This window comes from Mus caroli, unplaced genomic scaffold (genome assembly GCF_978045245.1).
Source record: "Mus caroli unplaced genomic scaffold, Mus_caroli_1 scaffold_17, whole genome shotgun sequence".
NCBI classification, from domain to species: domain Eukaryota; kingdom Metazoa; phylum Chordata; class Mammalia; order Rodentia; family Muridae; genus Mus; species Mus caroli.
The window spans coordinates 30398113-30425431 of record NW_028227272.1 but is presented as its reverse complement, the minus strand read 5'-3'; the positions used below and the strand labels follow the sequence as shown (position 1 = coordinate 30425431).

At 42.8% G+C, this 27319-nt stretch overlaps 1 protein-coding gene across 6 annotated transcripts in view; it reads right to left on the bottom strand.

The window, feature by feature from the left end:
• Positions 1-21542, bottom strand: part of Znf148 (zinc finger protein 148) — a 123405-nt gene extending 101863 nt beyond the window's left edge. For 2 of the 6 annotated variants that reach the window (XM_085832243.1, XM_029470709.2), the window contains exon 1: positions 21321-21542. The gene's annotated coding sequence lies outside the window, so the exon portion shown is untranslated. Of the gene's footprint in view, positions 1-2314; positions 2414-13257; positions 13362-20462; positions 20756-21320 lie in introns of those variants that run through there. The other 4 variants (XM_021184867.3, XM_085832244.1, XM_029470707.2 and 1 more) reach the window with 4 other exon arrangements.
• Between the last annotated feature and the right edge of the window lie 5777 nt (positions 21543-27319).

Genomic DNA, 27319 nt, shown 5'->3' with positions numbered 1-27319 from the left:
CACACACACATCATGTACATTTACACAATAATTAAACTTTAAAAATAAATACAAAATGATTTTCAGCAGGCTTAGCTAATAACTTGTATTTTGCCCTTTTACTCCGTGTGTGTGTGTGTGTGTGTGTGTGTGTATGTGTGTGTTCTTGGTTTGGTTTGGTTGAGAGTATTTTTAATAAGCATCACCATGGAGAGGATTTAACATAAAGAGAAGCCTATTGATACTTCTTCCTCTAACAATACACTGCTTACATAATATGAAAACAGTTCACTAAATATACAACTTATGAGCCAGACATTGGTGGCACATACCTTTTAATCCACCCTTGGGAGATAGAGGCAAGAGGATCTCTCTGAGTTCAAGGCCAATCTGGACTACTGAGTTAGTTCTAGGACAGTCAAGGCTACACAAAGAAACCCTGCCTTAAAAATTAAAATTAAAATAATAATATTAAATATTTAATACATATAATATATATTAAACCGCATAATACCTTTAGTACATATAATATACTTATTACATGAGGCATAACATTATGTATATATAATACAATGTATACTACATATATAACATACAAGATATATAACATATATTATATATGAATATAATATGTATACACCCAATTTGTTACATCCAACTCCATTCCTAATATTCTAAAATAATTTTTCTAAATTCCAATAAAATAAGCAAATTAAAATAAAGCTGGGCAGTGGTGACGCAGGTCTTAAACCCCAGCACTAGGGAGGCAGAGTTGAGGTCAGCCTGGTCTACACAGCAAGTTCCAGAACAGCCAAGGCTACAAAGAAACCCAGTCTCCAAAACAAAACAAAAAGGCCACTAACCAAATAGTGTAAGAGCATATCAAGCTGTTGGAGAGAGAGTGGAGACATGGTTCCACAGGTAAGAACAGTTGCTGCTCTACCAGAAGACCCAGGTTCAATTCCCAACACCCACATGGCAGCTCACAATCAGCTATAACTCCAGTTCTAGAGTGTCTGACACCCTGGCCTCTGGCCTCCGGTACACATTCATGCAGGCAAAACACTCATACACATATAAAATTTAAACTTGGATATTTTTCAAAGCTGTGGGAGATAGTCATAAACATTTCTATCTTCTGTGCCTTGTTAAGCATCCCCCATAAGGAGGTCCAAAGGTTTTCCTTTTTTTCTTGTTTTGAGACAGTCTGGCTATCTTACCTACACTTACCTAGAAGTGGTGATCCTACTGCCTCAAGCCCCCTGAGTTCTAGCACCACAGCCCTGTGCAATGGCCAGGCAGGAAGGTTTTTACTGAGATTACTATTAACACAATTCCTTTTTTCCCTGACATTTCTGAAAAGGCTAAGCTTTCAAGTTACTTGTAACCACTGAAAATATCCACATGAAAAATACATCCACCCAGTTAAATGCCAAGTATCTCCATCGATCTATTTAATCAAATTTAAATGCAGCACAAATCCCATAAAAGGAATCAACACTGAGGAATATTCAAGCCTTTGTTGTTTTTTCAAAGGCCAAAGAAATTCCATGCAAATAAATTACTCTTAAGTTTATACATTTCAACAATAAACTAAACATTGCCACATTCATTTTTCTTAGCTTTTTAATGCTTACTATAAAACCAATTCGGCCATATTTCCCTCCAAACAAATAGCCAGTTTCATTAGTCTATTCTTGGATAGGTCAGCAGACTGGGAAGAAGAGACCCGGTCTATTCCCAGCTGCGAACACACTGGTAATCTCAAAACACTATGCACTCACAGGGAGTTTCTACACTCATACCATGCTGATAATGCTATCCAGAAATTCAGAAAAACTGAGGTCTGCCTCGGACATCCAAAAAGCAATTGCTAACATATTTTTAGAGTTCTAAAATCCTGTATAACTTATTTAAAACAACATTTAACACACTTGAAATTTCAAATCTATGTAGTACTTTTACCATTGTTCACCACAAATTAGTCTTTCTAAAATCATGCCTGATTTTTTTAAGTTCTAAATGAGAAATTGAACAAGGCATAATCATTACATAAAAGACAAACTCAGGAGTGGAGGGCTTCCAATATGTATTCCCTAACTTTAATTTTGAGTCTACTATATATGCAGCCATTCTCTGTCACTGTAAAAAAAGTAATTTGCAGTGTGGAGAACAAAGTTTGCTTCACGGTCTACCCCTGGAAAGCCCTCAGGAGAGTTCTCACCACTAACCTCGCAGGTTTTACCAGCACAACCAACATAAGGACTGTGGCACACACTCTGCATAAGTCTACGTTTTAAACAAAGTTGTCTTGTAGACCAAGTTCTAGCCTGACCTTCTCACGAACCATAAAGCTGTAAGCACAGGGCAGCGAACAGGAGGAGTAGCAGCCCCGGCGGCCCCACTGGAACAGACACTATACCGGGGCACACTGGCAGTCTGGGCCAGCGCGCACCCCCGATCCGGAAGCAGCAGCGGAGGCCTCCGGCGCACGCGCTGCACACAAAAGGCTCCGCCTCCCGGCTCTCTTGCTCCCTTCCTTGGCCGCAAGCGCGTGGGTCCCGCAGGCCCAAAGCTCGGCTTGGCTCTGTTTGGCTCAGCTCAGCTCGGCTTGCCTTGGCCGTTCGACTCGTTAGGCCAAGCTCCCCAACCTGTCCAGAGCTCCAAAAGCCCAAGAAACTTTAGGACTCCCTATTCCTGGGTGTCTAAAATGAAAAATGTGTGGCTTCAGGAACTTTGGTAAAAACCTGCACCCTTACAAACTGAGCTGTCATCAGAAGGTACCAGGCACGTGGCAGAACACTGCCTTAAATAGGAAGAAACCTTCCAATAACTTCATTCCTCCCTCTTCCTCTCACTTCTCTATCCCTTCATTTTCTCATTTCAGGCTTCCCTCCCTCTGGTTTCAACATAAGAACTGTATTTTTCCTCCAGGAATTTTTCTGTAACCCATCTTTCCACTTAATTGTTTGAAATTTACCTAACAAGTTTCCCAAGTCTCTTCCATAACACTCCACTTAGCTATTCAAAATTTCACCAAATTTAACTTTTATAATTTGTACCAGCTCCTGCCAAATAATCATAGACTCTCCACGTTGTTCCATCATCCTCTCAAAGTTATTCTTTCACATTCTGTGAAATTATTCCAGGAGTCTTTTTTATAACTCCATTCCTAGGTCTGGCCCAGCCCTTGTTTCTCCTTTTTACAGTACCCGGGGTAGACTCCAACCTCCAGCAGGAATGCGAGACAAGTACTCCACCGTTGAGTTGTATCTCCAATCACTTTATCTCCCACCCTGCCCTCAACAACTGAACATAAATCTTTAAAAATGCTTTCTAAGCTGGTGACAGTGGTACGCACTTTTAATCCCAGCACTAGGGAAGCAGAGGCAAGTGGATCTCTGTGAGTGCAAGGCTCCACAGACAAAAACTTCTAAGAAGTCCTCTGAATCACTCATCCCCCAAACCCACAGCAATGTGGGGTCAGTTACCCTCTAACCTCGATATCAACACACACTTACGCTAATAAATACTTTCTAAAAATATTAAATCCTTGATAGTATAAAAGAAAAGGTGACAAAGCCGGGCAGTGGTGGCAAATGCCTTTAATCCCAGCACTTGGGAGGCAGAGGCAGGCGGATTTCTGAGTTTGAGGCCATCCTGGTCTACAAAGTGAGTTCCAGGACAGTCAGGGCTACACAGAGAAAAATGAGTACTATTACAGGGCTAGGCAGGCTAAGTTTGGAAGCAGATATCCAAGCAAATAAGAGGCCTGGTGTTAGTCTTAAATATCATTAATTATGGTAAGTATATAGAAGATAAAGGACTTCTTTTTTGGTGGCAAAGTTTCCATTTAAACTATATTTTGTCTTTAGGATTAGTAAGTCAATGCCTTAAAGATGTTCCACAGATAAGACTAGAATATATGTGTACAAAATTATCAAAAATTTAAAGAAAGCTGGGCGTGGTGGCACACACCTTTGATCCCAGCACTTGGGAGGCAGAGGCAGGAGGATTTCTGAGTTCCAGGCAACCTAGTCTACAGAGTGAGTTCCAGGACAGCCAGGGCTACACAGAGAAACCCTGCCTCGGAAAAAAAAAAAAAAAAAAAAAAAGAAAAGAAAAAAATTTTAAAGAAATAGAAACAAGCCAAGAAAACATATTTAGAATTGTGTTGGTGAGGCATCTATACATTGGTAATAAATGGGAAGCAAATTCCCAAAACTAAGAAAGTATATGTCTGGCAGGGCTGAAGAGATGGCCTAACAGTAAAGAGCACTGACTGCTCTTCTAGAGGTCCTGAGTTCAATTCCCAGCAACCACATGGTGGCTCACAACCACTTGTAATGGGATCAGATGCCCTCCTCTGCTGTGTCTGAAGACAGCAACAGTGTATTCACATATATATATAAAATAAACAAATCTAAAATAGAAAGTATATGGCATAAGTATGGAATGCACATAGCCCCAGCCACTGAGGAGAGAAGGACGGGTCTGAGACTCAAGAATCACAGTTTCGGGCCAGCTTAGTGAAAAATAAGATTGTGAGTCTTACTTAAAAGCTAAAAAAATAAAATAAAAAGAAAGATTGAAAGTGAGAAAAAAAAGGCATGACATACCAAGGGGACATTTTAAGTTCCTCAGCAGGATGCCTGTCCCTTTCCTGCTGCATCCACCCTGGATCTCATTATATACAGTAGTGTTTCTCGGTTAGCACATCTTCTCTACATTGTTTCCCCTCCTCGCTCCTCTCTGACCTCCTCGTTCATTTCCTGTCTATGCATTTAACCCAGTGGTTCTCAGCCTCCCTAATGTTGTGACTCTTTAACACAGCTCTTCATGTTGTGATGACCCTCAACCATAACATTTATTTTCATTGTTACTTCATAACTGTAATTTTGTTGCCGTTATGAATTGCTAATATAACTATTTTTGGAGGTAGAAGTTTGCGGGAAGAACCCTGACACGCAGGCTGAGAAGCACTGAGCTATCTAGCCTCTACTGACATACCTAACAACTTGTCTATATTCTGACTGGGAGTATGGCTCAGTAGCTAAAGTGCATCCCTAGCATGTACCAAACCCTGGGTTTGATCCAAGTACCACATAAAACCACATGTGCTACACAGACCTGTAGGCCTAGCACTTGAGAGGTAGAGGCAGGAGAATCAGTAGCAAGTTCAAGGACAGCCTAGACTATTACTGCCCATCCCTCAAGGAAGAAAAAACAAAAACAAAAACAAAAAAACGGGGGGAAGCCCTGGTCCATGCTGTACAGTCAACAAATACAAGCCTTTCCTCTCATCTTTGATGTACTTCTACTTCATTTATGTTTCCTTTCTAATCTACATATCTTTCAAATAAGTTTATCTGAATATTACATATGAAGGGTTAAGATTCTACAAATGTTACTTTGTACAGAAAAATCAAAGAACTAGTGTCTATAAAAAAATCTGTTTCTCTCAACCCCATACCTCAGACACAATGAGACTTTTCACCTCTTGACCAGACTCCAGTGACCATTTCCTCTTCTTGTTTTTTTGTTTTTGTTTTTGTTTTTCGAGACAGGGTTTCTCTGTATAGCCCTGGCTGTCCTGGAACTCACTTTGTAGACCAGGCTGGCCTCAAACTCAGAAATCCTCCTGCCTCTGCCTCCCAAGTGCTGGGATCAAAGACCTTCGGAAGAGCAGTCAGTACTTTTAACCACTGAGCCATCCCTCCAGCCCCATTAAGCCTTCATTCTCAATGAACTCAACAATATGCTCAAAAACTTTCTTCAGCACCAGGCTCACTTCCTCTTCTTTTTTTTTTTTTTAAGATTTATTTATTATTATAAATCTAAGTACATTGTAGCTATCTTCAGATGCACCAAAAGAGGACGTCAGATCTCATTACAGATGGTTGTTAGCCACCATGTGGTTGCTTGGATTTGAACTCAGGACCTTTGGACTTCAGAAGAGCAGTCAGTGCTCTTAACCACTGAGCCATCTCTCCAGCCTCACTTCCTCTTCTTAAACTCACCCTTTCCTGCATAAACTGCTTCTCTAATGTCTAAAACTCCATTCTCCTACTCCTTCAGTCTGAGAAAATGTCTCTCTGCGTCTCCTATTACTACTCCATCACTAAAGGATTGCTGGGAAGTTTCCACTATGCACTTCATCCCTCTGCACCATTCACCAATCTCTGGAATAGTTCCTCCAATGACTTCAATTCTGCTTTGTTGTAGATTAGCCATTATTCATTCATTCTCATTCATATTCATTCTCTCTCTCTCTCTCTCTCTCTCTCTCTCTCTCTCTCTCTCTCTCTCTCTCTCTCTCTCTCTCAGACATCCCAGAAGAGGGCATCAGATCTCATTAGGGATGATTGGGGGCCACCATGTGGTTGCTGGGATTTGAACTCAGGACCTTCGGAAGAGCAGTCAGTACTTTTAACCACTGAGCCATCCCTCCAGCCCCATTAGCCTTCATTCTCAATGAACTCAACAATATGCTCAAAAACTTTCTTCAGTACCTTCCTCATTTCCTAAAGATACCCCACATCAGCTACACAAACACACACACACAAACACACACACACGAAAACAACCCATCAACTCAGTGTGCTTTATGACTTCAAAGATTCTCTTTTCTTAACCACAACCATATTTAGGTGTGTGTACACACAGACATACACGTATATACACACACACCTCTCATCTTTTTGAAACAGGATCTTGCGATGTAGCTTGGGCTGGTTTTGAACTCTCAGTCTTCCTGTCTCAATGTACTGAGTACTGGTTCCATCGTGCCTTGCTTTACCCCTTTCCCCTGGCACTTAGCGTCACAAACCCCCGCCCACGATGACTAGCCATCCTTCTGTGCTGCCCTCTCAGGAGGCCACTGTCCTCTACCAAACTCACTGTTTGTCTCCTCATTGCGCATGCTCTCACCTACTTCCTCCACACTTACACACTGGGTACTGAGAACAGCAGCAGAAAGCCATTGAAGCTTCCATGATTTATTCTAAATATAACTATTCATCCCATCAACTAATCTAAAGCATTTCCATACTTAAATGCTTAATCCCACTCAAATACTCAAGTCCTTCCATAAAAGTCTCAGATCATACCTTTGGCACCTGTAATCCTCTTTACACATTCTAAATGCTGCATCTTCCTTCATCCATCTGTTACCTCCAGTTTCAGAATAAAGTACCCATGCTTCCTAAAGTTAACTCAATACAACTCCTACATCCACTATTTCCATCTTAGTCCACTAAGTAAACTTCATGCATTCGGGTGATTTGTCTTCTTGAAGACCAGAGAAAAGGCAGGTTCTATAAACCAGGCCCTCCACACAAGTTCTATATACCAGGTCCTCCACTCAAGTCTTTGGCATACATCTAAAGACCTGTCTTGGTTTTTTGTTTTGTTTTGTCCCCACCCCATCCCCCTGAGACAGGGTTTCTCTGTGTAGCCCTGGCTGTCCTGGAACTCACTCTGTAGACCAGGATGGCCTCAAACTCAGAAATCCGCCTGCCTCTGCCTCCCAAGTGCTGGGATTAAAGGCGTGTGCTACCACTGCCCAACCTGTCTTGGTTTATACACGCATGATTTTTACATGGCATTCCTACACTAGATTCTTGGTTCATGACTCTAAACTGGTCTCTGCTTGTGTGAAGTCCACTCCTCTTGACCCAAATTTGAATATGCTAATTCTATCTTGGAACTTTCTAAAATGTTCTCCCACCTTATACTACGTCAATCCTTTCCTTCATATGGATGGATATCTTTCTCAGCTCCCCAGAAAGAGCTTTCGCTTGTCACTCTCTGCCTCAACCTGCTATCCCTAAGGCATCTGAACATGTGATTTCTTTTTTATTTTATGTATTTATAAAGCCAGGTATGGGTGGCTCATGTCTTTAACGTGAACACTGGGAGGCAAGAGGCAGGTGGATCTCTATGCATCCAAGGCCAGCCTAGTCTATGTAGTGAGTTCCAACACAGCCAGGGTTATACAGAGATGTTGAAATAATCTCTTTATGCACAGTGTAAAGGTTGTCTTTGTTTTATTCAAATGTTGATTTCTGTACTGGCACAGAGTTGAGTACAGGCTGGACCTTGGTACTGTTATTTTACTGGATAATCACCTGTCCTGAGTATTTTGTAAAAACTCTGCTCTATCACCTTCTGATTGATTTAATAAAGGCTCAATGGCCAATAGCAGGACAGGAGAGGAAAGGCAGTAGAGCAAAGATAGGAATTCTGGGAGGGAAATGGAGAAGGGGAGGTAGATTTGCCACCTAGCCATGAATGAAATCAGACCTATGATGACTGAATTGGAGGTAACAGGCCATGTGGCAAACACAGACTAGTATAGACAGGATTATTAAGTTATACAAGATAGTTGGAAACAAGCCTAACTTTATTATTTATGACTAACCAGTCATAAATAATAAATAATAAGTTTATGTGTCATTACTGGCAGATCCAGTAATAAGTCTACATGGTGAGTTCCAGAACACTGAAACAGTCTAACTGACACTTCCTCCTGCTAATAGCACTACAGCCCTAAGTACTGATACAGTCTAACTATGTAGAAAGACTCTGCCTCAAAAAACAACAAACAAAAACAAAAACAAAAACAAACACATTTCTATGTATGGGTATTTGTCTTCATATATATCTGTGCACATGCATGCAGTACCATGGAGAAGAGAGAGTGACAGATCCCCTGAGACTAGAGTTATGAACAGTTATGACCCACCACATGGGCTGGGACTTGAACCTGGTTCTTAACCACTTAGCCACCTCTCCAGCCCATATATTGCTTAATCAACACTTAAATTATCAGTCCAAATTATTTCATAACCACCAGTAAGTGTCCTACCAAATCTAGTAGTAGTGTCAACTACCAAGCCCACGTATGTATTCTCAAGTCTCTATTGGACCTCTTGGATCTTCATTCAGTACTTTTAACTCTTGCTAAATAATCTACCCTTGATATTCCTATTTAGTTTGTTTTTGTTTGTTTGGAGACTGGATCTCCTTATGTAGCCCAGGGTATCCCTGAATTCGCTATGTGAGTAGCAAATTCATTGCATCTTCCTACTTGAGCCAGTCTAGTGCTGGGACTACAGGTACAACCCTACACCTTGCCCAATGTCTCAGACCACTGAGACAGTCTAACTGACTGACATTTCCTCCTGCTAACAGCACGGCAGCACTCAGGCTTTTTTTTTTTTCTTTTTAAGATTTATTTATTACTTACTTTATGTGAGTACACTGCTGTCTTTAGACACACCAGAAGAGGGTATCAGATTCTATTACAGATGGTTGTGAGTCACCATGTGGTTGCTGGGAATTGAACTCAGGACCTCCGGAAGAGCTGAGCCATCTCACCAGCCCCCTTATTCCTGCTACTACTGCCAACTTACATCCTCAACACTTCACACTCTGCCACAGCCTTGTAAATGCCTTCCAGTTATGTCTCTATCACACAAGGAGAATGTCTTAAGATTCCATTCTTGGGTAAACCCTCTTCTTACTTCCCCAAGCAAAACTCATCAATGAAAACAAAATTTCATCAATGGTGCCCCACTATATCTTAAGTCAAGTTAAAGTTCCTTTGAGTTCCTCAAATTACAGACTATTCAATTATGCAACAATTGTAAAATAGGTAACTACACTGTAGAACAGTGACATAGGAGACCTGAGGGGGAATGAAAAGGAATAAATCACTGCTACGTGTAACAGAAATAAATCTCACAGCCAGGACCTAAGGAAAAAGTACAGAGCTAAGACTACAGTTATAAGAAGTTCAAAGTCATACAGAACTACACTGTTACAAAGAGATTAAAATAGTAATTGTGGTTTGGAGAACCACCTTCCTGCTTGGAGGTGACATATGGGGAGCTTATGAGAATAGAAAAAATGTTAGAAACCTCCTATATATTAAGCTAGGAGGTAGCCATGTAAATAAATAAAATAAGTCTTAAAACAAGTTTTAAAACATATTATCCTGTGTCTTTAGGATTAAAGCACTTTACTGGGCGTATTTCAATAAATAAAATGTTTTAACCCACTTTGGTCTGGATTTGGAGCTCTCCCTGATACTATTTTCTAGCTTTCTTCCTTTCCATTCCACAACATGAACCATAATTATAGATGCTTTAAACCACCAACCCCTAAACACATCCAGAATTGTCACTTCCAATATTCTCATCATTTGACCTATAGTCTTGCCTATCCTTCAAGTTCTAAACTACACATCAATTCCTCCACAAAGCCCAACCAAAGCTGTCATAGATGGATGCATATATTTTGTCCCCAGATAAATTCCTGAAGAAAATGGATCATGTGTTCATAAACATAGATGTATCCTTTCGTTGCCTACCATAAAACCTTGTACAGTATAATATACAAAGATTGCTAAGGAAATTCTGGAAGTCCATCAAGAATACCCTATAATCTAACCCTCCCATCCCAGTTTGCATATTTAATCATACAACAAATTATTAAACTCTTACTACATGAAATAAACTGTCTCTTGTAATGTGCCCCACTATTCTACACAAAAATTCAATCCAATTCAGCTGCTGTCATCTGAATCTAGTCACCCAGTCTCTCCATTGCAATCACCCCATGCCACCTTCTCATCTCTAATATTACTGCTGCTACTAACTCAAGCCCTTCTGAACTTCATTTTCAGCCTCCTAACTGATCTTCTTAACTCCTACCATACTGCCAATGCTATATGGTATATCTATTATCAGATTAAATAAATAAGCCTAGGGACATAACTCACTGGTAGAGCACTTGCCTAGGACTATAAGGGAAAAGAAAAGAATGTCAATCTGTCTAATATATAGTTCTTGACAGTTCTCTACTCAAAATTCTATAGCTACACATTAATGATATACTAACATACTTCAATATTATTGCTAACATACTTTCATCATCAAATCCCCACAACAACCTTAGTCAAAAAGGTACAATGATTATCAATCTCCTGATGAGAAAGTGGAGATTCAGAAAAGGAAATAATTCTCTACATAGGATGGGTAAATACAAGGGCTAAGACAAAAAACAACTTGTTTGCTTACAAAGCACAACACTAACTCACCAAACACAAACTACTTATCATCCATATTCTACTCAATTCAAACTAACTCTTCCTACTTTAAAACATAATATGCTCTACTCAGGAATTAACCCCTCTGTACTTAAACTACACAGGTTAGGATTATTTAGCAATTCATGAAACCCATTTCATACATGATAATTATACTCCTAACACAAAACCCCTGAGCCGGTTTTTTGGGGGAGAGGTCGTATTTTTCTGGGCATTGTGGCTCATATCTTTCATCAAAGTACTCAGGAAGCAGAGGCAGGTCAACTTCTTAATTAAAGGCCTAGTCTACATAGTGAGGCAGGGATATACACAGTGAGACTACATCTTTCTAAAAAGGACGATGAAGGCTGGAGAGATGGCTCAGCCATTAAAGGTTAGGCTCACAACCAAAAATGTAAAAAGGGAGGTGGGCACTAGAGGGATGGCTCAGAGGTTAGGGGAATGGGCTGTTCCTCCAGGTAACCTAGGTTTAATCCCAGCACCTACCCAGCAGCTCCCACCTGTCTCTAACTCCAATCCCAGGGGATCCAATGCTCTCTTCTGATCTCCAGGGGTACTGCATGAACATGGGTACAAGACACACATGTAGACAAAGGGACACCCATACACACAATGAAAGAGAATAGTATAAACTATTTTCTAAAAAGAGAACAGTATATACTATATTATAATAGCACCCACCTTGGTAAAGATGGTTTTGGTTATGATTTTTTGTTTTACATATATACATATTCATATACACATGTATTCACTGAGATATTATACCTTGTATTTCTTACTATTGGTCATCATGTAAATATTATACCATTCCCCATAGATCTTAAATATCTCATCTCCAATCTCTCCAACTAAAATGTTCTTTTTATTTTATTAATTTATTTTTCTCTTCTTTTTTGAGACAAGATTTCATTATGTATCTCAGACTGACTCTGGTAAGCCAAACTGGCCCAGAAAACTGGATATTCCTGCCTCTGTCTCTAAGTACTAGAGTTACAGATTGGCACCATTGCACCAGGCTTTCAAATTCCACTTATGCAGCACTGCAATGCAGTCAAATATATTCTTACAACTTCAGTAACAGTGGACATTTTCTTATGCCACATTTTGCTGTTTGTGGCATACCTATGATCACTGTATATTTGTGCACAAGTCTAGCTCCCTCAGAACATAACTCCCAAAGGGTTCATTCTTGATGACCTCTAACAATGCTTTTATATATGTTAAATGAAAATCATAGCTGGGCGGTGGTGGCGCACGCCTTTAATCACAGCACTCGGGAGGCAGAGGCAGGCGGATTTCTGAGTTTGAGGCCAGCCTGGTCTACAGAGTGAGTTCCAGGACGGCCAGGGCTACACAGAGAAACCCTGCTCGAAAAACAAAAAAACAAAAAAACAAAACAAAATAATCATGCAACAAATTGTCTGAAAGCCTTATCTACTAAATTCTGTTAACTCTCATACTTCAAGTAGTCTCAGCATCTTCTTCCTCAAAATAGCCCTTTCAAACAATCCTCTTTACCTCCCCCATCATTCCTCCACTGCTCATTAGACATTACTCACCATGACCATTTCCTTTCAGAATCACTTTTCTCCCCAATCTGATTCTCCTCTACCTTAGTTCTCATTCTCCAGCATCTAAACCGATCAATTGCCTCCTTTTGGAGGTAGGAGGTGAGAGGACAGCTTTCAAAACAGCTTCTCACTCCGTAATTCTAGCTAGCCTGGAACTTGCTATGTAGACGAGGTAACTGCCCCTCAAACTTGCAGCAATCTTCCTGCTCTGTGTGCCAGGATTACAGGCATGAGCCCCCAGCCATACTGACCAATTTTATACTTAAGGTATTTTTCTACAACTACATCTCCTCAACTTAAGTTCACTTCTTTCTAGTACACCGTTTTTATCAATCCTCTTAATTCTTGTTTGTATAAAAATGTATATAAGCCGGGTGGTGGTGGTGCACGCCTTTAATCCCAGCACTTGGGAGGCAGAGGCAGGCAGATTTCTGAGTTCGAGGCCAGCCTGGTCTACAAAGTGAGTTCCAGGACAGCCAGGGCTACACAGAGAAACCCTGTCTCGGAAAAAAAAAATGTGTATAAAATGGAAATTATAAATAAATGAATGAAACAAAAACAGAAAAGATAATTCAGCTCTCCTGAACTACCTACCTCATACAGTGTCCCATTCTCTTTTTTGTTCAACAGGCATGTGTCCATCCACTGCACATATGCCCTCAGATCTATTTGTCCCGTCTGCAATTCAGACAGTAGCTCTGAGAAGAGTACAGGAAAATGTCAGGATAACAGGCTAAATTGACTCATGCGTGTTTTTACTCAAAAAATCTTCAAGGTAGACTCAGAAAGTAACAAACTAAAAATTGCACTAGACAAAGATATAAAAGTCCCCACAGCTGTTACAGAGGGCTCAAAAATCTGCCCAACATAAGCTAATTCAGAAAGAAACAATTCAGTAGGAACAGATAAAAGAAGGCAAAAAGCATTCACATAGATCCACACTGTAGACTCATCCTATGGTTGCCCAAGAAACCTGGAACCCAGTGATTCCTCTCTGAAATCCCTTAGGAGTCTCACAAACATCTCAGCATTGTCCTCTTCTCTCCGTTCCCAATACTATTAACAAATATCCCAGTACCCTGAACTCTGGTGCTGCTGACAGGCTTCAAAACTCCTTGTCCAGCCAGGCGTGCTGGTACACACCTTTAATGCTAGTGCTTAGGAGGCACAAGCAGATGGCTCTCTGTAACTTCAGGCCAGCTTGGTCTACATAGAGTTCCAGGACATTCAGAGTTATAGCTACACAATGAAGCCTAACTCAAAATGCAAAACAAAGCTACCCCATACTTTTTAAAATTCACTCCAGCCATCCAATCATCTGATTTGCTTAATTAACACTTTGAACACTCAGTAACACCTGTATAAAGTGGCGCTAGGTTAAAAGGAAGTTGAAAAGGTGTCCCACAAAAGGTCTTAACACTACTACTACAAAACACTAAAAATTCTCATCTGAAAATATTTTTTTTAAAGATTTATTTATGTGAGTCCACTGTAGCTGTCTTCAGACACACTAGAAGAGGGCATCAGATCCCATTACAGATGGATGCTAGGAATTGAACTCAGGACCTCTGGAAGAGCAGTCTGTGCTTTTAACCGCTGAGCCATCTCTCCAGCCCAAATATTTATATGTTAAAGGATCCTATTAAAGCTAGTGAGACAGCTCAGCAGATAAAGGCACCCGATGCCATGTCTCACAATCTGACTTCAATTACTGAGACCTACAAGATTGGAGAGGACAGATTCCTGTAAGTTGTCCCATGACCTCCTCAGGTACTGTGGCGTGGGCATGCACACATCAAAATAAGTCATTTTTTTAAAACTTAAAAATCAATTCCTGGGCTGGAGAGATGGCTCAGCAGTTAAGAGCACTGATGGCTCTTCCAGAGGTCCTGAGTTCAAATCCCAGCAACTACATGGTGGCTCACAACCATCTGTAATGGGATCTGATGCCCTCTTCTGGTGTGTCTGGTGACAGCTACAGTGTACTTACATATAATAAATAAATAAATCTTTAAAAAAAAAAAAAAACAATAAAAAAAATCAATTACTGACATCCTAGCTCCTGAACTGCTCCACAACTGTTATTCTCACAAAAACTGTTATTCTCATAAAAAGAAAGAGAAAAACCTCATTATTTTTTAATTTTTCTCAAAATGAATTATATCAGATTTGGGATTTGGGGTAAAAAGGAACAGTCTCACGCTGTAGCTGTGGCTGAGTCAGAATTCAAAACCTTCCTGCCTCACCCTGCTCCTCCTGTAGCACTGAAATTACAGACCGATGGCAGCATGGCTAGCTAAAGATTCTTTTTTTACTCTGTTTTAATATGTATGAATGTGTATTGGTTGTGTGCATGGTGTATGTACCCATGTGTGTACAGGTATGTGCTTGGAGGCCAGAGAAAGAGGACATCAAGTATCTTGCTCCCTGCCTTATTTTTTTAGCCCAAGGTCTCAGTGAATCTGTAGCTGCTTAGGCTTTCAGTCTCTGCCTACCCCCAATCCCACCACTATCCTATACACAGGACAGGGGTTACAGGCATAGGTGAAACCACTCTAGTCTTCTCTATGGGTCTGAGGACTTAAACTCAGGTCTTCATGCCTGCACAGCAAGGGTTCTTACCCAGCGACATCTCCTACCCTTTAAATCAGATTCCTAAAACAGCTAGAGATAAGGAAATACAAACTGAAACAAGTGTCCTTCTCCAGACCAGATTAAACCACCCTCTGATTAGAAGAGGCCCTTGGATCTTACTCCTTCAACGCTTCTGTAGGGTGAGAGCTCAAATCTAACCTACTCCACCTTCTTCCATAAACGCAGAGTATTCAACTAAAGACCCTGTGTCCTCCATGCTCTCAAACTCAAACTCACAGAAACACTATTGTGTCACTTTGTTCTTTGATACAAGGTTTGCTATGTAGACCTAGCTGTCCTAGAGCTTCCCAAATGGCCTGAATCTCTGAGAGAGCCTCCTGCCTCTGCCTCCAGGGTACTGGGACTAATAATGCCCTCTAGCAATCATTCAACAGTTATTTATTAAAAGGTAAGCTGTTCAGTTTCCTCAAAGATTAAATAAAGTTGGAGTTCTAGAACAGGTTACAACCTAATTGACATTTTCAAAGAGAAAGCAAGGGAGAGAACTGATATAAATGAATGTGCAAAGAGAATACAGCTAGCCCAGTGGCAGAATCTTTGCCTACCAAGCACAAAACCCTGAATGTAATCTACAATACAAAATAAAGGGGGGGGGGAGTAATGAACAGAAGAAAATAGAAATATTCAATATTTACAACTACATGTGAAAGAAATCTTGACATTAATAGTGAGAGGAGTACAATTACTTAGACAAGATTTCTTAAAAGAAATAGAACAGTCTCTTCTTATTCCCCATATCTATAGTGCTAACCGCAATACTGACTCCATTCTTTTTACTACTTATTATTCTGTGTGTACATGTCACTTGCATGTAGAAGTCAGAGGACACTTTGCAGGAGTCAGCTCTCCCTTCTACTATGCAGGATCAGGACTTGAACTCAGGTTATCAGACCTGACAGCAAACACTTTTACCAGCTGAGCAATTCTACCAGCCCTATTAATAAAATGTAAAAGTTAGAGTGAGGGGCCAGGGACATGGTTCAGTGGGGGACGGAGTTCACTGCAAAGCCAGGTGACCCAAGTTTGATCCCACAGACCCACAAGGTAGAACTGACTCACTCAGGTTGTCCTCCACACTTAGACCATGGTGCATGTACACACAAAGACACACACACACACACGTGTACACACACATAATAAATCAGTCCAATTTAAAAAGTTATAGCCAGGCATGCAATGTGTGCCTGTAATCCAAAAGACTGAAGCAGGGGGGCAGAGGGATTCCAAGTCTAGGTAAGCCTGGACAATTTAGCAAGTTCCAGGACAGTCTGGAACTATTTAGCAAGGTCCTATCTCAAATGAGTGAGTAAACAGCACAGACCTAGAGAATGAACATTAATGGGTCATTTTAACACATTCCCACATTTCATCAACTAACCCTCTCCAGAAGACTGTCTAAGGATACTGCAACCTGGTAGGTAGTTCAAAGATGAACAAGCAATCAACACTTTCAAGCAACTCCTCATCTCTAGCCAGCAAAGCTAATGTTGCAAAGATGCTGGTTCCTACAAATCTTGTTTGAGTCCAAGCCTCCCTTTCCCATTTCACCCAATACTTCTGGCTACTTTAACAAAACCTTCTTTCCCTTTTTAAAGTTAGAAGTTTAAATCCTATTCTAATATAGTGGGAAGTCCAGAGATGCATGCTAAAGCAGTTGGTTTAAAACCTCTAAACTGAGTTTTTCAGCCTCTAAAACTCAAGGCTTAGACAGATAGGGCCATCGAGATGGTTCAGTGGGTAAATGTGCTTTGCTGCTTAATGATGCTGGCGAGCCAGACGACCTGAGTTCAATCCCTGGAACCTACATAAAGGTTGAGGAGAAAAACTAACTCCTAAAGTTCTCCTCTGACCTCCGCACACACTCACCTTGCTGCACACGTGCCCACACACATGCAATAATTTCTAAAATTTAAATAAAAGCTCAACTTAAAAATAAAATTTTTAATATCAAGGTATATCATTTAAAAGTATAAGATATCTAATACACAAAAATAACTGACGATCAGAATGGAGGATGAAGAATAAAAGACATCAATGACATTCATCCATTTCACTCAGGGAGAGCTGACTTCTGTAGCCATGATCCAAAGCGATGATGTCATTTGGTGAAGAGAGGAATGATGGAGCAGAGCATGGTGGCATTCTTCCATAAGCCAAAGACCAGAGATGATAAAGACCTACCAACCACTTGGGAGAGCCAGAGAAAAGCATGAACTACAGAAAAATTAATGCTTACAACTGGCAGCCTGTGGTAGAGGACAAACGTGGGGGAGAATATAAGACAAGGCAGCAGAGAGATCAATGTGATCAAAGTGATTATATACACATATGAAAATGCCATGCAGTAACCCATTATTTTGTATGAGTGTGATTTTACGGGTTTTTTTTTTTTTTTCATAACACAAGGTTTCTCTCTGTAACTGAGCCCTGGTTTAGCCTTGACTGTCCTGGAACTAACTCAGCAAACCAGGCTGGCCTCCAACTCACAGAGGTCTGCCTGCCTCTGCCTCCCAAATGCTAGGCTTAAAGGTGTACTCCACCTCCTGCTATGTGTTCATTCTCTTAAGGTGGAAGGTAAGAATCTGGTTAAGAAAAAATTATGGGCTGCAGTTGTAGCTCAGTTGTAGTGCTTACCCAACATGCAAAAAAGTCTTGAGTTCAACGAGGCCTTTCAGTCCAGCACTTGTTCCAGGCTGGCCTGATCTACATAATGAGTTCCAGGACAGCCAGGGCTACACAGAAAAACCCTGTTTTGTTTTGTTTTGTTTTTTTAAAAAAAGGAGTGGGCTGGAGAGATGGCTCAGTGGTTAAGAACACTGAGTGTTCTTCCAGAGGTCCTGAGTATAATTCCCAGCAACCACATGGTGGCTCACAAGCATCTGTAATGAGATCTGACGCCCTCTTCTGGTGTGTCTGAAGACAGCTACAGTGTACTTATATACATAAAATAATTAAATATATTTATTTAAAAAAAAAAAAAAAAACTTGGTCCCCAGTTCAGTTCCCAGCACTGCAGAAACTAGTTGTGGAACTCACACCTGTAATGCCAGAAATCAAAGCGGCAAAGGTTCAGACAGTCAGGGTGATCTTTCCTACATACTTAAGGGGCCAGCCTGGGTGACAGAAACCTGTCTCAGAACACCAACACAAAAGCTCACTGGACACGGTGATGTGGGCCCGTGATCCCAGCACCTGGGAGGCAGAGGCAAGCGAATCTCTGTTGAGTTTGAGGCCAGCCTGGTCTACAAAGCCAGTCCCTCCCTCCTCAGTCAGAGCTACACAGTGAGACCCTGTCTGGGGTGGGGGGCGTGGGGGGGCTTGCAGGGCACAGCAGGCAGCAGCCTATGAAAGCAAAACTGCAATGAACCCGTTTCATTGCTTTTCATTGTTAGGACAGTTTTTTAAAATTACATACATATTCATATTATTTGCATAAGAAACACAACATACTGTATTTGGTGCTCAGTACTAAAAGAAATGACAATACACAATACCAGTGCAGCAGAGGGAAACTGAACCACGAATACCATGACAGTAAAAACGGGTGCATCATGTCAAGTAAGCCCTTTTTAAAAATGGCCAAAGAAGCAGCTAATAATAAGAGTGCATCCTGCTCTTCCAAAGGACCCAAGTTCAGTTTCCAGCACCCACATCAGTCAGTTCAAAAATGTTTGTCATCCCAGCTCCAGAGGATCCAACATTCTCTTCTAACCTCCTTGGGTACCCTCACATCCATGGCATATGTTCACATAGACAAATACATATGCATAAATAAAAATAAGATCTTAGCCGGGCGTGGTGGCGCATGCCATTAATCCCAGAACTCGAGAGGCAGAGGCAGGTGAATTTCTGAGTTTGAGGCTAGCCTGTTCTACAGAGTGAGTTCCAGGACAGCCAGGGCTACACAGAGAAACCCTGTCTCAAAAAACAAACAAACAAAAAAAAAGACCTTTTTAAAAGTGAGCAAATCTAAATGCACTAACAGGAAAATTTCCAAGTTTTTTTTTAAATAAACAATTCCAGTTATTTCTATGAGAAAAATTATAATGAAAGAAAAAGGAATGAACGCACCTGAGTTTCCTTCCCCTCCCCCAAATGTCACCCCATCCTCCCCATTATTCTCTTTTCCTTCAACTTCCATGAAAAAGATGACACATTTAACATACTCGTCTTCTCTTCAGTTGAAATGATATCACAACATATTATGTAATTTCTCTTAATAACAAAAGGTGAATACTATCCAAATAGAATTTAACACATTGTTCTAGCCGGGCTGTGCCTTTAAGGAGGCACAGGAAGGTGGATTTCTGAGTTCCGGGCCAGCCTGGTATACAACAGCAAGTTCCAGAACAGCCAGAACTACAGAGAAACCCTGTCTCCAAAAAAAAAAAAAAAAAAGCAAAACAAAACAAAAAGGACAAGACACTGTGCTCACCCAGTGTTCCTTCTTGGAAAATGTGGTCTACTGTGCATTCAGGGAGTGCAGCAGAAAGAACTTGGTTTCCTAACATAGGAACTGTCCCTCCTCATGAGACCTCGACTCATCCTGTCACTTCAGATTTCCTTAGGCATCATAACGACTCCTGACCTCCTTATAAGCTAAGATCAACAGATATTCTAGATGCTCTGCCTACATTTTGCTTGCAGATGTTATTTTCTTTAATAACATCATGCCTCCGTGAAAGAGTACACCCGGAACTGTGAATGGAAAAGGATCTCCCGCCAACCCGAGGTATAGAACTAGACAAATGGAACCTCCAAAGACCAGACTAGAATGCACCAACTCTTGACCCGGACAATTACAATCTTATGCCCTACAACCTAGGCTGAAATACGGCACCAGTTCTTCTGGTGGTACCATATAAGCTAGGCAGTGAAGAAGAACACCGCCAGGTCAAGTTAATTCCTATTCCACCGTCTGGTAGGACGGTGTTCATCCACCCTCCGGTAACAGACAATACTCCAAATCTGCTAAAATTCTCAACTCCGTGGCCTCAAGAATCCCCATAAGCCAGGCGGTTTCTCAAGGTCTCTTTCAAAGATTTTTCAGTTCACTAGTGCGGCACTAAAATATCTCAAACCAATCTACAGGCTAAGTGACTAAATTCTCAGTGACCCCCAACCAAGCGGGGACCCACACTTACCGGATGTCATCTACTGAAGAGCCCAAACAGGTTCCGAACTAGGCCACTCTGGCCCATCTGGAATAACTCTTTAGACCTTGGGCCAGCATTTGATAATTATGCTACATCTGTCTATTCTATTATGCATTCTCTGCTTCTTCTCCAATATTTAGCACTCCTCTGGCTTCAAACACTCTTCCTTCTATCCGTAGAAACTACTCTAGCCTTCTTCCCCTTGCCTTGGAAACGCTTCGGTTCTTTCCATAATGAAACACCTAACATATCTGCACAATGAACACCCTCAGAATCCTCAAGACTGCTCCACAGCCACCCCCGGCATTCCTCCACCTATCCGGCATCTTCCCCTCAGGCCCCTTTCTCCCCTTTCGCACTCCCACTCGGCTTCCTGCAAGCAATCCCCTTTTCACCAGCCCCTGCCCTTCCCTGCAGCCAAAGAGCACACCGAGGCAGCAGCGGCGACCGAGGCCTGCGGTGCAGAAAGCACTGCACCAAGACGGCGGAGAACCCCGGGGTCTGGCCGGCCTCGTCGCCCACAGCCTGGCACCCCGAGGCCTCCCCGCGTGCATCCCACCTTCCTACCCGACACCGGCCGCAGGCCTCGGAGGCCGCCCGCTCGCTCGCCTCCGCCGCCCCCGTCATTCTCCGTTCTCCAAGCCCCGACCCACCATCCTCGCGTCCCCCAGCCCCGCGCTCCCCGCGGCCTGCGCCCGCCGCCTCCCGGGCCGCCCCCCGGCCGGCCGGCCCGCCGCTCCTGCGGGTCACACCGTCGTCGCCGCGCTCCCCCCCCCCCCCGACCGCGCGCCGCCCCCTCCCCTCCCCCGCCCTCCCGGGCCCGGGCCTGCCAGGCCGAGCGTTTACCGCGGGGCTGGCGCCGAGGCGCGCGGTCACTGACTGCAGGCGGCGGCGGCTCCGACCTTCCCACGGGCCTGACGAGGAGGGCGAGGGGGAGGGGAGAGAACTTTTGCTGTGGCAGCTCCGGCGACAGCTCCCACCCCTGCGCCTTTCTCCTCTTCCTCCCCCTCCTCCTCCTCCTCTTCCTCCTTCTCTTCCTCCTCCCAGAGCAGTCGAGAGGCAGACATGGCGCGGCTAGAGCGTCGCCGCGGTCGCCGCCGCTGCCGGCGCGGTGCATTGTGGGAAGCATCGCACACAGGAAGCGCTCCGGGCCGCCCGCCCTCGCTTGGCGCGGAGACCTGGCTGCGAGACCAAGCGTGGCTTTGATTCCGGCGCCTGCGTGTCAGCAGTGCGGCGTGGCCGGGGAAGCTGGGCCCCGCTCTGGGGGTCCCCCTGATGGGCCTGAGAGGAAAACGCTTTGAAATCGATCGGAGCTGAGAAAGCCACTGAGAGGGACGTCCTCCCCTTGAGGCTGGGTGCGAGCCTGGCACCCCGAGAAGTGAAAAATGGGAATTAAATTGCGGCCCAGGCCCTGGGAAGTGGAAGGGGCGGGAACGTAGATGAAGGGTTTAGCCAGGGTTTCTTGGATCTTTCTTTTATTCTCTTACCTAGCCTCTCCTCTTTTTCCGGAAGATGCTACCCTGCACCCTTGAAACTAGAAAACCTGGCTGGAGTCTGCAAACCGCGATGCAGGATGTGGGCACCGAGAAAAAGCATGAGATCCCAGTCAGGACTTCGTTGGGCCCAAACCACGGTCTGCATATCAGCAAAGACTTGGTTATAATCTCTGCATACCTAAGATTGCTTAGTTGAGCCATCTTTTGGCAGCCCTTCGACGACCTTCACTAAATCCTGGTTTCTTAGGAGCGCCCTCATTTAACACCAAGGCCCTTAGTTGCCTATACAAAGGGAGGGCTTACAGTTACTGACCTTTGTGCTCACACAAGGTCAGCTAACCTAATGTGCCCAGTGAATGTCGATCGGGTTATTGGGAACTCCTGAGAGATGGAGCACCTTCGTTAGGATTTCTATATCACAATCTCAAGGCTTTATTTTAGCACCTCTCTGCAATACTTAAACATAACCTTTGAGGTGAGAGGGAAAGGACACTAAAATATCTACATAACCATTTCTGGAATTCTCTCCTTGTCCACACCCACCTCCCCACCCCTTGAATGTTCATTTGAATAGGCTTTTTGGCCAAACTCCAAACTCCCGCATTATGCACTTGTGATGACACTGAATTAGATTACTGTCTGCAAGGTTAATATTCCCTCAGGCGTTAACCTTAGTAAACCGCGATGCCGTTTGAAGTAGCTGAGGCTCAGTTCAGCTGAATTCAAACACAGTTAACTAAGAAAAGCAGGGATGAGCCCACAGCCTCACAATAAACTCTACTTGAACCTTCTCCACTAAAAAAATATAAATTTTAATAAGATGACAGTGCATATTCTGAATGCTAATTGTAACAAAACAGTGATATAAGCTAGAGCAAGGGACAGTTATCTGGAGGACAGCCTTCTGGCAACTTCTAGCAACTGCAATGACATCAAATTCAGATGTATTTTTAAAAAGGGAAGAAAAAAAAAAAAAACCCTCTGGCAGCCAAGAAGCAAACTTTCAGGTTTAAGTTGTGGTAAAGCTAATAACTAGAAAGAGCTGAAAGCCTAGGGTTACACCCAGTGGACTAAGATGAATAGGGTTGCCACTAGGAATAGATCTCTTTGTTTCTGAAGATAATTAAGAGACAAGGAAGAAACAACCATCTAAAATGGGCAGAGTGAATAAGACTACTGACCATGACTTCAAAGTAAGAGTTATTGAAGGCTCTTGAAATACTTGCTGGTCCATTTTTTTATCCAGACTGCTGCTGCTTACCTTCCAATACCAGTCTAGCTACGCAGCTTGCTTCCTTTCCATCTGAATTTCTTTTTCCACTCACCTGCTTTAAAACAATGAGCCGGGTGTGGTGGCGCACGCCTTTAATCCCAGCACTCTGGAGGCAGAGGCAGGCGAATTTCTGAGTTCGAGGCCAGCCTGGTCTACAAAGTGAGTTCCAGGACAGCCAGGGCTATACAGAGAAACCCTGTCTTGAAAAAACATAAATAAATAAATAAAACAATGAGAGACAGCCATAAGGTAGTGCCGTTAATCCCAGCATTCAGGAGGCAGAGGCAGGGGTATCTCTGAGTCCATCCTGGTCTATAGAGCAAGTTCCAGGACAGTCAGGGCTACACAGAGAAACCCTGTCTGAGATGGCGCGGCATTTCAAAGCACTTGCTGCTCTTTCAGAGGGCCCAAGTTTCCAGAGCACCTGCGCACATATGTCAGATAATACGCACAAGCACACACCATGAATAAAAATAACTCTTTAAAACAAATAAAGGATCAGCAAGGGGGTTCAGCAGGTGACCACACTTGCTTCACAAGATAGCAACCTCAGCTCAACTCACACTAAAAGTAGATAGAACCAGTTCCACAAAGTTGTCCTCTTTTTTTTTTTTAAAGATTTATTTATTATATCTAAGTTCACTGTAGCTGTCTTCAGGTGCACCAGAAGAGGGCATCAGATCTCATTACGGATGGTTGTGAGCCACCATGTGGTTGCTGGGATTTGAACTCAGGACCTTCGGAAGAGCAGTTGGTTCTCTTAACCACTGGTTCACTTAAACCATCTCTCCAGCCCCAAAGTTGTCCTCTTAACATCCACAGGGGCACCCCTAATGATAAATTTTAAAAATGACTGTATACTTATACGAAGTTACAAATACAGGGCAAAACAACTCCTTTATCTCTTCACCCAGCTTCTCCCAATGGTGTGATATAAAACTATGGAGAAGCCGGGCGTGGTGGTACACGCCTTTAATCCCAGCACTCTGGAGGCAGAGGCAGGCAGATTTCTGAGTTCGAGGCCAGCCTGGTCTACAGAGTGAGTTCCAGGACAGCTGGGGCTATACAGAGAAACCCTGTCTTGAAAAACCAAAAAAAAATAAAAATAAAATAAAACTATGGAGAGCCATCAATAGCAGCAGATTGACAGGACCCTGTTACATAGTGTCCACAGAACCCGGCAGTATCTGTGACCTTTGACCCCATGTGCATCCTCCATGTGCAGTGGTGTTCAGAGGTGGGGCCTTTGTGAGGTGATTAGATCCTGGGGGCTCTAACCCTAGCAAGGGATTGCTAAAGCATCATAGTTTATCATATCACTGAGAAATAGAGTAGGAAGCAAACCCTGGTTGAACAAAACAGGCTGTGTGCCCTTGAAGGGTGTGTTTTATCCCTGGACACAGCCCTCTTCTCTCCTTAGCCATCATGAGCTGAGCAGCTCGCTCTACCACTTGCCATGGTCTTCTTCCTCACCATGTCCAAGATTTCTTTGGCACAAGCCAAAATCAACGTTCCTCCCTTATATCAGGTAGCTATTCTCCTTCTCTTTGTTACTATTTGGGTTTTTTTGTTGTTGTTTTCAGTCCTTTTAAAAATGCTAGATAAGCATAAATCATTTAATATATCACACACACATATGTCACATATATAATGCACACATGTGTGATGTATATATTTATGTGTATAATATGTATATATGTGTGTAATATATACATATTTTTTAAACTGGGGACTGAACCTAAGGCCTTATGCACTCTACCACTGATCTATAGCAAATACCTAATGGGACTTTTTCCTATTGGTGCCTTTACCTAAATGCAAGGCCTTTGAGAGTCATATAATTTGCCACACATGTCATATGTTCATTTGTTTCTATTGCTGAGTAGTGTTCTATTGTGTACACAAATATACCAGAGAATATATTCATCCATTCCCCATGTACATATAAGTTGTTTCTAGCTTATTTGCTATTATTACACAAACTGCTGTGGTCATTGTTATACAGATTTTGTTTTTATTTAGTTATGGGTTTTTACCAGTGCTGGGGATTAAGCCCTAGGCCTTTTTTTTTAAGGTTTATTTATTTTTTATTTATATGAGTACACTGAGCGCATGGGGTTCCATTACAGACGGTTGTGTGTAATTCCCACACCATGTGGTTGCTGGGACTTGAACTCAGGACCTCTGGAAGAGCAGTCAGTGCTCTTAACTGCTGATCCATGTCTCCAGCCCAACCCTGGAGCCTTATACATGCTAGAAATATGCTAGAGTCCCAGTCTGTGTATATAGGTTTCTGTGTAAACTTAAGTTTCTATTTCTCTGGGGTAAATGCCCAGAAGTATAACTGCTGTATCATATGATGCTGACATTCGCTTTGGTTTGGTTTGGTTTTTTAGAGTCAGGGTCTCACTATGTAGCCCTGGCTTTCCTGGAACTTGCTATGCATACATGTACACCAGGCTGGCCTTGAAGTCACGTAGCTCTTTCCCTCCTGTGGTTTCTGAGAGCTGGGATTAAAGGCCATCATGCTCAGCAGCATACTTTTCTAGGAACTCCTGTTCTGAGTTGGAGATGTAGCACATCCCATGCTCCCAGCACTGAGCAGAGAGAGGCAGGAGGATCTCAAGTTCAAGGGCATTCTCAGCCACATAGTGAGCCCAAGGCCACTTTGGAATGTGTGAGAGCCTGTGAAAGAAGAGGGTGGGAAGGAAAGAGAAGAGAGAGGAAGGAAAAGAAAGAGACCACTATGGTATATTTCTGAGTGATTCTATCATTTAAAATTACTGTGTATATTTATTTATTTGTGTGGGTTGGGGGTACATGTGACTTCAAATGTGTGGAGGTCAGAGGACAACTTGCTGAGGTCAGTTCTCTTCCTCTACTATGTGGGTGCCAGAGATTGAGTTCAGGTCTTCGTGCCATCGTGCCTGTCCCCACTGAGGCATCTCAGGCTTCTGTCCCTTCCAACCCAATGACAACGTTTGAGAAATCCAGCCGTTCGGTCCTTGTAGGCATTCTCGAGTGCGCAGAGTTGACTTTATAGCATCTCATAAGCTAGCATTACTTCAGTGTAGCTCTTTAAGGCTTCTCCTCCAAGCTAAGTGCTGAGTGGGGGACACACACACTCCCGACTCCCACTTTCATCAATGGGCTTGTGAAAGTACACAGACACCGTTTGTTGAAAGATTTCCTTACAGGGAAAGGAGTATCACTGATGAGTTAGGAAGTCTCTTAAAATAGTATAGTTTGTGTCTTTTAACTTTTTATTTTTTCATGCCGGTGTATGCATGGAGGTGGTGTGTGTGTCTGTGTGTGTGACTATGTGTGTTGTGTGTGTTTCTGTCTGTCTGTGTGTGTGCAGCTCATGCCGCGTCACCCTGCGGATCTCAGATGATGATTTCCTAGAGTTAGTTTCCCCTGTCCACCTTTATGTGGATTCCATGGCTCCAGGATCTTTCTAGTAAACGAATCCAGCACTGACTGTTGGGAGGGAGGAGACCTAAGGTGTTCGGGAGCCACACAGGTAGCAAGCCCCACTTGCAACAAGCCACGCAGGTAAGGCGAGCAAGCGAAGCAGATGAAGCAGACACAGAAACAACTGGTAGCGAAAGGGACAGAAGAGAGTGCTCCAACGAGCTTAACAACCACAGCCACTCAGCATAGCTGACCGTGTCCAGGCGAGGAATAGGGAAATGAGGAAATAAGACACATGAGGATCCGAACTGAGGGTGCACTAGTAACTATTTTTAGTGATTTTTTTATTTTTATTTTTATGTGCATTAGTGTTTTACCTGCACATATGTCTCTGTGAGGGTATTGGATCTCCTGGAACTGAAGTTTCAGACAGTGGTGAGCTGCCATGTTAGTGGGAAATGAACCTAGGTCCTCTGGAATGGCCATCTCTGAGAGCTGAGTCGTCTAAGCCACCTCTCCCGCCTCCTCCTACCTCCACCTTTTTTTTTTTTTTTTTAAAGTCTCAAGTAGCCCAGGCTGGCTTAAAATTTGCTACAAAGCTGCTATGTAGTAGGACTGGAACTTCTTTTTTTTTTTTTTTTTTTGGTTTTTCGAGACAGGGT